Source organism: Pogona vitticeps, chromosome 6 (assembly GCF_051106095.1).
Source record: "Pogona vitticeps strain Pit_001003342236 chromosome 6, PviZW2.1, whole genome shotgun sequence".
NCBI lineage: Eukaryota > Metazoa > Chordata > Lepidosauria > Squamata > Agamidae > Pogona > Pogona vitticeps.
In genome coordinates, this window is record NC_135788.1 from 97,251,781 (window position 1) to 97,263,566 (window position 11,786).

The 11,786-nt window shown below is 41.4% G+C and overlaps 1 protein-coding gene across 9 annotated transcripts in view; it reads right to left on the reverse strand.

Annotated features, from left to right (window-relative positions):
* The window catches only part of HOXB3 (homeobox B3), an 86,205-nt gene that overhangs the window by 22,594 nt on the left and 51,825 nt on the right, over window positions 1-11,786 (reverse strand). The gene's annotated exons all lie outside the window — the stretch shown is intronic.

Consider the following 11,786-nt stretch of genomic DNA (forward strand, 5'->3'; position numbering starts at 1 on the left):
AGCATAAAGTGCCATGAATGGAGATGAACAGGTTGGTATAATAATGAATAGTCAGCAAAAGGATGAAAGGAGACTGTGGAAGGAGAAATAGAAAACACACATGCATGCACAACTATTGTCTACATCGATAACTTATTAGCTTCCAGCCAATTAGCTAGACTCTTTCAAACCCTACAGTACAATATATATTAAAGCAACTTCTGGCAATCAAAGACAGAATGTGAAGTTACTTTTTTAGCTTATAACTCCCCAGATCTTTCAGCCACCAATACTTCAGTCTTCTGCAAACTTCAGTCAAAGAGACTATCCCAAGCTGATTCTGGAGAGTCACAAAACATCAGCTAATCCTTAAGTTCTTCAGAGTCTATTCTTAGTTTGCTTCATGTCTTCAGTTTCTTGACCCTAGCAACTTACTTGGAAGTAAACTGCACCAAAATGAGCCTTGATTCCAAATAAACTTGCTTAAGATGTCTTTGCCTGTGCATGTGTGTATATTTTGTTACATCCAGTTTAGGTTTCACATTAACCAACAGCTTTCTAACTCATTTTCCTGATTTACTGAAATTCTGCAAGAGCCTTTGATCTATGGAATTCATCAGCATACCTAAAGGCTAATTGGGACTTAGGCATCCATAACAGAAGGATACAGAGCAGAAAACTAAAGTTAATTTTTAATTGCAAGATGAAGAATTGCAGAGTGGCCAATGTTTAACAGGCTTTCAATAGGGGTATTGTGAAGCTGGTCTTGGGTTTAATAGTCATAGTTTGAAATTTGCTGCCACTCAGATCTGCCTATAAATTCAAGGATGCTGTATACTGAAGCTACATTTTCAGACTTCCATAAATTTCTTTAGAGATGTGGTGAAGTTAACCCTGTTAGCCTATTTTAGAAAAAAAAGAAGGACATAACCACATTAAAAATAAAAACACTTCACTTGGCAGAAGCCTTCAAAGAAGTGCAATATGGCCCACAAAATGCCATGCCAAATAAAACTAGTTAGACTTTAAGGTGCCACATTATTATACAGAAAATTTCAGGCTCTTAAAACATGCAATTAGATCTCTGAATTTCAAAAGAGGAGGTATTTAGCAGATAACAAGATAACTGATATGGGACCAGCTGCCTCTTGTTTTCTGTAGACAGACATTTCCCCTCTGGTGGGTTATCAGAGGCTAGGAATCTGATCTCTGCTGCTATATGTATTAAAATATGTCTGCAGCCTAGATCTTCAGAGGTCCAGCAAAGCTGTGCTGAAGCCCAAGGAACGCATGACTCTTTGTGGTGTTGCTGCATAAACTCTCCTAACTATAACTTCTCCCTCTCTCTTTTGGAAACACAGTTCCCAGATACATTGCCTAAATAATGTCAACAGAGGGGATTTTCCCCCCTTCTAACTGGTGGAAAACAACATCTGAATTAAAGAAGCAACCACTCCATTAATATCAATTTCCTTCAATGAAAACTTTGGTTCTTCATCAAGTTGATGATTTATGATAAAATCGATTAAATTAGGGTCACTTAAGGGCCTTGTGGTTTCCTCTTGGATTTCATCTGTCAACGCATCAAGCAGCTTTCTTTTTTTAATCAAGTTTAGCTGGAGGCTAGTAAGGAAGATGATTCTGGTGCAGAGGAAATTTAATGCAAAGCAATTTTCAGAGAAGGGAGAAGCTCGGAGCGTTAAGAGTTCCTGTTCTTTTCCAATATGGCTTTCCTTTGCCGCAGGAAACCTTAAACATGGGAGCAGGGAGGGGGTATCTCATGGCTTTGTTGTTGTTTCAAAGGTGTACATTTAAAGTAGGTCCATGGTTCCAAAGACTGGGTTATTAACGTTGCTAGAATGCCTGTGTATTGTCAGTAACCATGGTTTTATCTATTTGACATTCCTTATGGGGGGAGGAGGCATCCCCACCACGGCAACCTCAGGTTCTGGAGGACACAGAGATTATGCAGAGGAAAAAAAAGCCAGTTGCTTTCTAACAGAGAAGAATTCTCATGTCAGGAACCTTTTTAGGGAACTAAGAAAGGCGATGGGAAGAAAAAGCACATGCTCATTGCTTTGTGTTTCTCTTATCTATCTAATCTACACCTACACCATCTATCTATTTAATGATACATTTCAGTTGCAAAAGAAGTCTACAAATGACTCCTACAAAACCTGGCCTGGGTCCATTTTTATAGAGGAGTTCTGAAAAGGAAATCGCACCCCAGACCTATTGAGCATTTTTATTTGGAAGCAAGAGCACCCCGTTGGACCCGGCTGACTGTTAACGGAAGCGCATAAATAGAATGACATGTTGGCGGGCTGCTCCTTCCCCTTTTAAAAACTGAAATAAGATTTAAGTTGCGATTTTATGCGCTATGACCTGGGAGTTCAACCGTCCGAATTCAATGGGAGTTCCTTCCGAAAAGGGATGCATAGGTCCGTGTAGTGGCTCTAGATTTGCTCCTGTTTAGAGTAGACTCATTGGAATCAATGCTGAAAACAGTCGTACATTTGAGTTCCACGAGTCTAAATATGGCCAAATCGGAATTCGATCCAGGGTACTCGGTGACGTTTAAGTTCTGCTACCTGTGACTAAGACTTTAGTCTCAAATATTCAGTGGGCAAACCGCACCATCAATAGTATATGTGGCGACTGGAGGAAATAAGCTGATAAGGCGTCCCAAAATCTGAAACCCAGAATCGGGCCTTTAAAGCAAAACCGCGCCGCTGCCTACTTCGTTTTACCTTCCTCGTTCTGCAAAGAACAACCCTATTGACTTCATCCTCCAGTTAAGATGTTTTCTAACCACAACTCACAAGCACAAAAGGAACGAATCTATATGTGGCGGGGCGGGGGGCGGGGGAGAAGGGAAGGAAGGGATACAGATTTGGTCTTTTAGGAAAAGACTGGTCGTGACAGCAGCCACCTCAAATAAACACAACTTTCTCAACGCCATAAATCACATCTCTCTGTTTTAACACCAGGCTGCTCCCTCCCTTAAAGAAGCGTTTGTAGTTTTCCTTTTCAAACAACCCAGAGGCGTTAAACCTTCAACAAATGTGATCCGGGAGGGGCGGAAGATTTCGTTTGGTTCAAACATGCACTTTGGAGGACGCAACCTGCCTGCCCCCCTCCCTCCCTCCTTCTTTTTCCCCTTGTAGTGGACACCCCCTAATGAAGCAGTATCAGTAGATCGTTAATACGCCTTATTTAAGATATCACCCGTTACAGCTTCTTTTAATCAGGCTGCAGGATTGGGGGCTGAGGGGTGATGGTGGTTGTTTTCTGGGGAGGGGTGGAAGGCTGTGCTTAAAAGCTAGAATTGAGGCCGACCAATAGACGACTTTCCAAGGTTTGTCACGGCTATTAATTAAACCTCAGCAGCCCTGGAATTCCTATGCTAGGATCAGACGAAGTTGCCGAGTGGTTTGGATTGTTGCTTAATTTCTTTCTTTCGCTTCTTCTTCTTTTTCTTCTTCCTCTTTTTAAAGCAAACCCTCTTACCTGTGGTGTCTCTCAAGGAAAGGACTTCACCAGGCGGAGCGGAGGCTGCGCAAGAGGTTCGGAAGAAGTGGAAGCAAACAGATTTAGGAGGAGGAGGAGGAGGAGAAAGCTACGGGAGTATAGCGGGTAGATTTTGCAGCTAATGTCTTGTCTTGTGGCTTTAGGGGTTTGGTTTCCACCTCAAGAAGGCTTTGATTTTTTTTGAGATTTTTTTTTTTTGCGTGCTTGGATTCCAGTTTGACTGAAAGGGGGAAAAATACAGTCATTTCCGACACACCAAGGGAAATGTCTATCAGTAGCGACCCGAAGATAGGAAGGATTTTGTTTAAAAACTTGACAATTTCTCTCCCCACCCCCACCCCACCCGGTCTCCATCCAAAGCGGGCGGGCGGGCGGGCGGGCGGGCGGGGGGGGGGGGCGGCGGTTCGGATCGTTTCTAAGCGTATCTGTTTCTCTTTATAAAGCTTTAAAATGCTACAAGAAGGGGACCTTATTGAGTGACAAGGGCTGGCAGATACAGGAGGACCCAATGGAAGTTGGTTTTAAGAGGCCAGCAGGAATTGGCTGCTTCTCAAAGTCGAGATACGAAATTGATTCCATATGTCTGTCTGTCTGTCTTGCTTTTTTGGGAGTTGGGGTGGGTAAGAGTCCCTTACAAGAAGAAAATTATATCGAAGGAAAGAAAAACCGAGTCGAACCTTTGTGTATGAGGTCTGCATGCCTTACCTATTAGAGACGGATACAGTATCTCTTCCAGAGAGACTCAGATAAAGTGTTCTAATTATCGGCATGTTCAAAAAAAAAACCTTAGGGTTCATGTTTAGACATGGAAAGGTAAGGCAACGGGAGTGGCTTTGGGAGGCATTTTGACGTAGTCTTTAACAAAACCTCTGTCCCTTGTTTTGTCTGTCCTGGTACTTTTGCACAAAGTATTCCATCTTCCTCTCCTACTTTAATTCCACCCGTCACTTATATCTCTGGTAATATTTCTCCGATCTTCTCCGTGTTCCTTTCTTCCTCGCTCATGGCTCACCCAATTACTATTTGAATTTAGTGATCCACCTTCACCTCCCACCAAGGGTACTCTCCATTCACCTCCCTTCTTCTCTCCCATCTTTGTTCATGCTCTTTTTCTTAAAAACAAAAACAAAACACAAACAGGTTTTATTTAACTATCATATGTGAAGTCTCACCGGACCTGAAACGGGTTTACTTGAACTACTGGTTTATGTGGTCGTTCTTGAGGATTTGCAGCCTTCGGGTGGCAGCAAGCCAGAGACAAAGGAATTCATTCACGTGGAAAACTGGGCCTACCTTGTCCGTCCTCTTCACGCTATCTACAGCTGCCTGCAGCTGGCGCTGGATCCTGTCTAAAAAACAAGAGCTTGGGGGCTTTGGCCTTTTAACAAAGGACTACCTCCCCCCCTTCTTTGCTTTTTTGTAAGACTAGGTTGCTTCAATGTTCAGTTTCCAATGCTAGAAATCCTTGCATTGCATCCATACTTGAAACCTATTCAATCTTAACATGATACCAGGCCTTTTGATTAATGAATTGTTGATATATATGTATATAATCAATTTCTCGTATATATTACTCAGAGAAAATTCTCCTATGATAAATGATGAGGAAAGAGGAAAACAGACATATATGTCTATCGGCTTGGTCTTGCAGAGGTTTACTCAGCAGAAAAATGTATTTTCCGTGATGGACTGTACTTCCTAATACTGTATATATATATTAGGTGTAGTAAAACTACACCTTTAGCAAGCACCTAAACTGGATAATAGTAGTCAGGCATTAATATTTTTGCTATTATTGTTAGCTTTTTTCCTTAAACAAAACATCCACAGAGTAAGGGGAATGAATAATTGATTCTAATCCTTTGATTGTTCCTCTAAAAAGAATGGGCTTTTCCCCTCCTTCTCTCGCTTAGCTTCTTTCTTTCATTATTTATTTTTAATGAATGCTAGTCAAGATGAATATATTGCTAAGACTGCCTACTTTAGTTCTATGAGACTTTTAAAAAAATCCCAGTGTTCTAGAAATAAGATTTATTATTCTATCTTTTAACTAATTTTAACAAGATTATGATCAGTTACTACCCAATTTTCAAAACTTTGGGCTGGTTTCATATTTAGTCATAGTTCATGAGGATTTGTTGAAATTAATGGGGTTTAAGTTAATCATGACTGAATAAAGTTTTACTAATTTCAGTGGACCTACTCAAAGTATGACCAAATACTGTTTAAACTCATTAGCAAAAAATGAGCTTCAGTTATTTCTGTGAGCATTTTTTGTAAAGCCACCCCAATCATGATGGATTAAGGGAAAAATATAGCTGGGAGGTATCCTGAGAAAATATCTCTGTGCTTCACATGTTAGAGATATACCCAGTGGATTGGTCCCAGCATATTTAGAAACATAGCCTTACAGCTCAATTTAAGGTTTTGTTAATTGTTTCTTAATACCACAACACCCTAAATTTACATTTAATGAAATCTGAACTGCACTAAACTTTTATTCAAGGTATAATAAAATGAATCATAATATTTATTATGAAACTGTGATATAAAGTAAAACAAATATATTTCTAACTGCTTACCAATATCTTGCAGCCCTCAGCACTTCTAAAAGGCACTTCTGAAGGTGAAGAGCATAATCAACTTACCTGGAAGGCAATCCTGCTGAACGCAATAAGGCTTACTTCTGAGTAGACCTATATAAGATTGCATGGGATGATGTCTAACCTTTTGAAAATTACTTAGAAGTAAGTTCCATTGATGTGGGTGGAGTGATATATGTGCTGCAAAAATGTTGCATGATGCCAAATGGATTTATGAGGAGTAGTCTGTTGTCCTATGCTACAACATTGTTAAATTGGAATGAATGACCTCATACAACAAGGAGTATATGGTCTCCCCCTTCTAAACCCTAGAATTTTAATTATGTGGTCCTTCTTGAATGTAAGGATCTTTATTAATATGAAATCTCTTACCCATCAACACATACATACAAACCATTGAACAAACTAGTAAATGTGCCACTACACTGGAAGGTAATCGGGTTGGAGGCCACCTCCCAATGAACTCATGGCGACTTTACTCATGAATAGATCTTTCCGAGGCTGCGCTGCTATTTGGAAGTAAGCCCTCTTGATCTTCATGAGGGTTTTTTTTTACTTGCAAAATATGTGAATAAATGAACAAAATGTTTTTCTTGTGTGTTTATAATCAAAGTCTCTAGGTTGTTTATTTAATTTGCATTTGGTTTAGTTAATCTTCAAGGGAGCTGGTTGCAAGAATAATGACTTTCTAAGTCCACTTTCCTCACCTAGCATCTATCTGATACTGGCAACATTCATTTGTGAACACAAATAGCGGGATAGCTTTGTAAGAGGTTTAAACCATAGGTGAAGTCCACACCACCCACTCCTTTGTTCCTGCTTCTGCCTTTGGCATTGGAGAAATGCTGAAGGCATGTCTAAATGTCCTTCTTTTGTTATGGGGGGTAATTTGTTAGTGATGAGGAATGGAGCCTTCTAAGATCAAGGGTAGGATAGAGGATCTTAAGGTGTAGAAATGTTCCTTGACACTTCTAATTTGATTGAAATTGCCCCAGGCTAAAAGAAGCCTTTATTTTTAAAAACAACCTTGCAAATAATGAGTTAGGATAAATAGACTTACATCAGGTGCACAAACAGAACCCTCAGCAATTAACCTCCATGTAACTTCTTCCACTGCCTTATTTGGGAGAGAAATTACAGTCTTAGAAAATGTAAAGGAGGCTGTCCCCCTCACAACAGCCTTCTTTCAACTCTCACTCTTTCTGGAGGTAGTGACTTCCAGAATTTCCTTTCTATGGCAAGGTGTTCAACAAGCTGTTATTGAATTATTTACTCTTGACCTTAACCCTGCACTTTTGTATAACTGATTAAACTATGATGAAGTCATGAACCTGGATCTCCACAATCTTAGTCCTGCAGTCTAAGCACTAAACCCACATTGATTCTTTTGTAGGATCAGTTACTCTAGTCTGGATATGAAAACAGTGGAAAATGAAGAAAAGGATAATAAGCAGGATTATCTAGCCTATATATATATATAAAGAGGCTGCTCTTTTTTACTTTCCAAGTTGTGTTACTAGGTCTTGGTTAGAAGACTTGGGAAAGAGCAGGCAATATCCTGCTCCTCTTGCTGAGTTTAGTGCACACAGAAAAATAAATTAATGAAATTGCAGTTGCCTTAATATAATGGGGACAAACTACACAAAATACACAGTATAAGGGATTTCATTAAAATGCCAACCTGTACATGCTTATTCTGAAATATACATCAAAGTGTTTAATGTAGAGGGGTTGAGCATGCTTAGATGTGCACAGGACTGTAATCTTATAATGTATTCCTATGTATATCTAGCCAGAAAAAGTCCCACTGACTTCAATGACACATCCTCCCAGAGGGATGCATATATATGGCAGGAAAATCATTTGCATTTGTGGCCTTTATGATTTCACTTTAGAAAAAAGAAACACATTCTGAGGGAAAATACTGGAATGAAACTATAAGAATAAACCCATTCCTCTACTGGACAATAGGATGACTTATAACAATTTTGTTAACAAATTTGGCTTCTGTCATGGCAATGAATGGAAAACAAACTAGTAACTAACTCTGAAAGCAACAAGCCATTTGGAAGTGTGCATGCGTGTGTTGTGAGTAGTAGGAGAAATCAATAAAGTATATCAAAGTATGTAGTGTTTAAAATATTACTTATCTTGTTTCTGTGTTTATCATCTGTAACAGTATTGGTAATTTTCTGCAGTATTGGAGATCAACCAAGTTAATAAAGAAATATGCACATAATACAAATGAAAATGGTAATGATTTTGCACACTCTGTTATAGCTTGTAGAGAAGTAGCCCAGCAGCAAAGTTATTATATTAACCCAATCGATGCAGAAACCGATAATGAACACAAATGGGGAAATTGTTATGATTTAATGAAGCTGGGTGGTCAGCAGATACAAAAACCCAGATTAAAGGGAAGCGGCCCTGGTGTGGACTTCTTTGGAGGGAGGGGGATATCCAAAACAATACAAGGTAGTATTCTACCTGGAAAGTAGAGGGGGGCTTTAAAAAAAAAAAAGACAGAAAATAAAGGAGAAAGAATGAGAAGGAAAGAAAAAAAGACAAAGACAGAGGAAGAAATAGGTGTGGGAGGGATGTTTTGAAGAGGAAGAATTGATAGGCAAGGAGAGTGACTTGTACAAAACAACAACATCACTGTTTCTATTGCTGCTAATATTGTTGTCCTCATCATCACATATTGTGCCAGGCACTGTACCCTCCCCCGTTTTGTTTTGTTTTGTTTTGTTTTTTGGTACCTTCTGCACATAAAGGAAACACAACCAGTATCTTCCACCCTTAACACCCCACCTTAAACCCTTTGGGCACAAACCGAGAGGCAGTTTTTCTGTGCCAGCCCCATTCCAAAGGAAGAGGACCTTCTTCAGAGGCCAAGAGGACTCTTTCATTTGGAAAGAAAATCGCTTCCATTGACTCCACACTTGGCTATATTTGGAGGAGAGCTAATGAAATCAATGAGACTTGAATTACCCGCCAATTTCACTATTTCTGCTTACTTAGCTAGAAGCCACCCTGGAAACTAAAAGCATGTCCTACTGGTATATATGTTTGTGGGTATACCCAAGCCCTCACAAATTCCGTTGGTACAGAAGCCCTCACTTTCCTTCCACCATCTCATAAACGCCATGTTAATATTCCTCATGAATCTAGAGAGCGTTTCTCTCAAGGACATGCCTCTAAAACACAATTTGGCTCTCATTGCCTCCCGCACTTCTCTCTAATCTTCGTCAAATTTTTTCAGTTGTATCAGAACCCATTGACGGAGCTCGGATCTGCCACAATGGTTCAGGAAAGGGATCCGGTGCCCTGACTCCTGTATTACAGAATTCGATCATCCTTCATTTGAAGGGAAGGCCGGGGGTGGGGGTGGGGAAAGACTCAAGATTCCGCCCAGAAACTACCCCTGTAGGAGCCCAAATGCTAAGAAATGGCAACCAAAGAGGTGAACAAAGCGGGGTTTAAATTCTATCCTATCCCCTTTTAAGACAATTGGGTGGATTGACAGAGTTGTCTCTTGCATGTCCACTTAAAAGCAAGTCCCTTTGATTTCAGTGAGGCTTCCTGCCTTCCAAGTAAGTGGGTACAGGGAGACACGGAAAAAGCTTCCCCGAAGAACGTGGGGACTATGAACAATTTCCGGGTTAGGGTTTGGGGACCCCCTAGGCAACCACAGCACACTGTGGCCTGATCGGCTGGAGAAGGGCCACTGGATTGCTTCCACACAAATAAGAAGTGGGTATAGAATTGCAACGAATATCCTTCCTTCCTTCCTTCCTTCTTTGTAGTTCTCCTTTGGCCAACCCTCTTCTTTCTCTCCCTCTCTCGCCTTCCTCCCCTCGTCTCTAGCATATTTTCTTAGATGTTATAGAAGACAAAAGGAAAAGATGAAAAGCTTCGGTTGAAATATTTTGCGAAGGAAAGATGAAAGAGCTTCGAACAAATCAGGCCGGCCGACCGGCCTCCCACCCCCCACCCCCCACCCCCCACCCCGGCTTTCCCTGGGCTCTTTGAAGCTCCCTCTTCCTCGCCATTCATATTTAATGAAAGTCACCGTGTTGGTCTAATTGCACTACATGAAGGTTTACACTAGCAGACAGAGTAAAATAGCATCACTCGGGGCGGTGTTAAAACTCCGCCAAGGAGCAGAGGAGACCCCGGGCTCGCTGGGTCTTCTGCGAAGCCAGCCAGGCGAACCTTTTCATCTTCCCCTCCCGTTTGCCTGTCAGCCCCGTTCCCTTCTTGGCGTGTCTCAAGTTGTTGCGATATTGTTTCTCCCTGAAAAAACAAAACTCCGCCCAGTCTGACTTTCACCTTCTTCGTTTTATCTTTTTTTGAGTCCGGTCGCTTTCTCGAATCAACTGGCAAGCCGTAACGTAACTGACTGGGATTGCCCACTTTCTAACCTGTCCTGGATATTCCTCATTCGTCTTTTTTTTTTGTCTGCATTTTAAAGAGGGCAGCCTCAGCCGCCCTTCGCTCCCGGAGCGCCTTTCCTTACAGGGCATCTTAACTCTCCCGGGCCTCCCGATTCTCACTCAGGAGCCGACGCCTCCAAGGACCGCGCTGTCGACTAACGTCCTCTTTTGACCTCCTTGCCTTCCTGAGGTGCTGGAGTCTTTGCGCTGCCCACCCCCCCAACGGAGATTTCTATCGCCCCCAAAGCAAAGCAAAGCAATGCGGACAAAGTAGCACACAAATTCCAAGAGTTTTAGAACCGAACCGCTAAATCGAGCCCCCTCCACCTCCAGAAGAAGAACAGTAAACCTGCAATCTTATGCATGTCTCCTCCGAAGTAAGTCCTGTTGCGTTCCATGGGTCTTACTGCCGGACAGACGTAAAGGATTAGAGCGTCAGTCAACGCCAACTTTTCCATTGCAACAGATGCAGGTAAAAAGTCGAACCAAATCTTTGGAATTTATGGGAAAGATCCTTTGATCTGCTAAGCTATGAAAGTTTCTCATAAGGAATCTTGTTTGCCTGCCCATTCATTCATCCGAGTTCGACTTTTCTGTGACTTTTCTAAGTCAGACCATAAAGTGTCTACCCGACCCACAGCATCCTGCCTTTACTGAAATTCATCCTTACAATGGAATACACAACCCTGCTCTTGACTCTTCGCTAAAGTCGCCCGTAGAGAATGCAAAAAGGAAAATATGGGAAGAAGAAGAAGAAGAAGAAGAAGAAGAAGAAGAAGAAGAAGAAGAAGAAGAAGAAGAAGAAGAAGAAGAAGAAGAAGAAGAAGCAACAACAACAACAGCAACAACATCAACAACAGGCATTTCGATTTCGGACAAGTCCATCATTTGTTAATCATAAGGTGTAGGGGAGGTCCCCCGAATTTCCTGCTGGGTGTTCTATTGTTCTCTTCTCCCCGGATGTCTACCACAGTTTTGGAAAGTGGCATCTATTGTTCTGAAGTAACCTCAACAAAGCACACGCACAGACACACACACACACACACGCTCTCGGCTCCTTTCAAAGAAACTAAACTGGTCCTCCCAACCTTTTCCCCTTAGGTGCAGTTCTTTGCACACTGCCGATTTAGTTAGTTGTTCTGGCCGCTTCGCCATTGTTCTTTGCTGAAGGGAGTTATTCTGTCGTTATTTTGGCGCTGTAAATCACTCTTATCTAGCTTTTCCGCACGTGTTTCTG